Source organism: Ovis aries, chromosome 18 (genome assembly GCF_016772045.2).
Source record: "Ovis aries strain OAR_USU_Benz2616 breed Rambouillet chromosome 18, ARS-UI_Ramb_v3.0, whole genome shotgun sequence".
Taxonomy (NCBI): domain Eukaryota; kingdom Metazoa; phylum Chordata; class Mammalia; order Artiodactyla; family Bovidae; genus Ovis; species Ovis aries.
In genome coordinates, this window is record NC_056071.1 from 56766564 (window position 1) to 56770599 (window position 4036).

The window sequence follows — 4036 nt, forward strand, 5'->3', positions numbered from 1 at the left end:
CATGGGGTCGTGAAGAGTCGGACATGACTGAGCGATTTCACTTTCACTTTTCACTTTCCTGCATTGGAGAAGGAAATGGCAACCCACCCCAGTGTTCTTGCCTGGAGAATCCCAGGACAGGGGAGCCTGGTGGGCTGCCGTCTATGGGGTCGCACAGAGTCAGACACGACTGAAGCGACTTAGCAGCAGCAGCAGCAGCAGCTTCAGGTATTGTGACCATATTAAATTTCCTGGATTTGAGAATTTGATACTACTTACAGAAGAGAATACTCTTGTTCTGGGGGTCACCTTATCATCTCCAGCGCTTCATCATAAGGCAGTGTGTGTGCACGGACATGCGTATACACGCCTTGCGCCTGCTAGTAGCTGATGAAGCGTATTGTCCAGCTAGTATGTTGAAAAGCTCCTTGGACTGATTCTTCTTCTCCCCTTTAATGTAGTTATATTATCTGTTTGAAATATGTTTGAGTTCACTTGTTTTCTTTTCACATGGTTTTAGGGCTTTCCTCATTTGTTCACTTAATTTTATTTTTGAATATACAGAATATTAACATTACTCTAAAAGTCTAAACCATATAAAAAGGTCGACGAAGAGAAGCGCTATTCCTTACTCCCCAATCTCTTCCACTCTGTCCTCCTTACTCCCTTGCAGGTAACCATTTAATTAGTTTCTAGGTCATCCTTTTTTTACAAGGACCCACTGGCATTCACACTAGCAACATATGAAAATGATTGTTTCCGTACAACCAGTAGAGTGTCCTGAAAAGCTCTCACATTTTTCCAATCTGATGAATAGGAAATGGTATCTCAATGTAGTGTTAATCTGCATTTTTCTTATAATGAGGTTGAACATATTTTCAAATGTTGAAACACCTCATAATAGGGATATTAGCTCTTTATCAGTGACATTTCTTGCAAGTATCTTCTCTCAGATTTTCACTTCTATTGACTTTGCTTACGAATTTTTGACTAAGCAATTAAAAATATTTTATATGGTCAAATTTCTCAGTCCTTTGAAAAATTTCATATGGACTCAGAGTCATGGTAGGGAAACCTTTTTCTCTACCTAAATTAGAGAAATTTACCTGTGTTTTCTTCTAGTACTTATACAGTTTTTTCTTATTTTTCATTTAGGTCTCTGATTCTTAGTTTATTCTTATGTGTGAAGAATGAGTCTAATTTTATCCTTTTCATTTTTCAAATGGCTATTCAGTTGTCCCAATACTATTTACTTGAAAGTCTTTATCAAATATTAACTTTCCATTTGTATTGCTAGACTTTCTAACCTATTTCATTGGTCTGCCTATCTATTCATATTCCAGTGCCATAGATTTAGTTACAGTATCTGTGTGGTTTGAGTTGACATCTGGTTGGGCCGGTCCCCTATCCTCCACCCCCTGCCCCCACATCTTTTCTCTTTCTGTGTTTTCCTGGTTACTCTTGAAGGCTTATTCTTCTGTATGGACTTTGGCATCATTTTGTCTACCTCCAGAAAAAACATTTGCTAGTATTTGTATTGGAATACAATTAAGTTGATAACTTAGGGAAAACTGACATCTAGATGAGGCTGACCGTCTTATTCAATAAGGAATATCTTTGCATTTGTTCAAGTCTAATTTTGTATCTTTAAGGAATATTTTATAATTTTCTCTATATCAATTCTGCACATTTCTTATTTATTTCTAAGTGCTATATCTTTTTGATTGTTTTTGGATTTTCTCTTCCATTATCTGTTTTAATTGGTTGTTGTTTGTGTATATGAAGGCATTGCTTTTGCGTGTTAACTCTGTATTCTGGTATCTTGCTGAAATCTTTTATTGAGTTCGTTTTACCATTGATTTGCTTAGGTTATGCAAGTACATTACATGTCATCTGCAAACAGAAAGAGTTTACACTTCTATGTCTCTGCTTCCTCTTGTCTAATTGCATAGTCTAACACCCCCAATGGGAAATGGTAATGAATAGAACAAGTAGCCTTGTCTTACTCTTGATCTTAGTGGGAATGCATTTAGTGTTTTCTTATTAAGACGCTGACTTTACACATAAATATGGAATCTAGAAAAATAGTATAGATAAACCTATTTGCAGGGCAGGAATTGAGACGCAGGCATAGAGGACAGACATGTGGGCACAGAGCTGGGGGAAGCGGGGAGTGGGATGAATTGAGAGCAGACTGACGAACATGCACTACCATGTGAAAAACAGATAGCGGGAAGCTGCCAGATAGCACAGGGAGCTCAGCTCGGTGCTCTGCGATGACCTAGAGGTGGGATGGGGGGCGGTGCGGGTGGGCGGGAGGTTCAAGAGAAAGGGGATATGTGTATGCATATGGTTGATCTGCGTGTGGCTCAGCTGGTAAAGAATCCGCCTGTAATGCGGGAGACCTGGGTTCAATCCCTGGGTTGGGAAGATCTCCTGGAGAAGGGAAAGGTTACCCAGACCAGTTTTGTGGCCTGGAGAAGTCCACGGACCATACGACTGAGCGAATTTCACATAGTTGATCCACTTGGTTGTACAGCAGAAGCTAACACAACATTGTAAAGCAATTATACGCCAATAAAAAAAGATTCTGATTTAGAAAGGTGTACAAATATGTCTATTTAAAGAAAGTGAAAGTCACTCAGTCATGTCCAGCTTTTTGTGACCCCATGAACTGTAGCCTGCCAGGCTCCTCTGTCCATGGAATTTTCCAGGCAAGAATACTAGAGTGGGTACCATTCCTCTTTCCAGGGGATCTTCCCAACCCAAGGAACAAACCCAGTATCTCCTGCATTGCAGGCAGATTCTTTACCTTCTGAGTCACCAAAGTGAAGTGAAGTGAAGTGAAGTGAAGTTGCTCAGTCATGTCCGACTCTTTGCAACCCCGTGGACTGTAGCCCACCAGGCTCCTCTGTCCATGGGATTCTCCAGGTGAGAATACTGGAGTGGATTGCCATTTCCTTCTCAAGTATCCTCAGTTCCTTTCTCTCAAGACATATGCTGCTGTTGTTCAGTCGCTCAGTCGTGTCTGACTCTTTGCGATCCCAGAGACTGCAGCACACCAGGCTTCCCTGTCCTTCACCATATCCTGGAGTTTTCTCAAACTCATGTCCATTGAGTTGGGGATGCCATCCACCCATCTCGTCATCCTCTGTCATCCCCTCTCCTCCTGCCTTCAATCTTTCCCAGCATCCTGTATCTATCATCTAATTATCTCTGTATCATCTATTATCTACCTATTTATCTCTCATCTATAACATCTATTTATGTATCTATCCATTTGATTCTCCTTTATCTCACTTGCTGTTTCCTGCCCTGAACTGTGACAGTAAGGTCTCTTCCTCTTGCAGTCTTTCTCTAGTGACCTCTTCTAACAGAGCTTAATATGATGCCCGGGGCTGAAGAAAAGGTCCAGACCCTGATCTGAAAGGTCCAGATCAGTTTTTGCAGAGCTGCAATGAAAGGAGAATTTGGAGTTGAAAAGCAGTAAATCGATACCTTTTTGTTTTAAATAGTCAGTTATACTTTAAATGTGTTTAGAAATATTTTTTCTTTGTCCACATGTATACTCTTTCCAGTGCTCTTCATTCTTTTGTGTCTGTGCTAGTTTCCATCTAGAAGCATCTTATTTCTCTATAAAGAACTACTTAAAATTTTTCTTTAGTACAGGTGGCAAGCTTCCTCAGCTCTTATTTCTCTGAAAAACCCCCTTATTTTGTCTTCAATTTTGAAGGATTTTTTTTTTTTTTTTTTTTTTTTGCTTTCTGAGAGATAGGACATATCCGCCTCCCCCTCTAGCACTTTAAATACATCTTTCTGTTGTGTTTTGACTTGGATGATTCCTTCTTTTTAAAGTTTTTACTTAGAAATAATTTCAAACTGACAAAAGTTTACAAAAATAGTAATGTTTCCATAGACCTTTCACGGTGCTTCCACATATCACATAACCGAAGGACAAGGATCAAAACCGGAAAATTACATCGGCACAGTACTACATTGATATTACTCAGTGTATCGGTCGTCCCCCCCCTTCCCCTTCAACCACTCTTGTCACCAG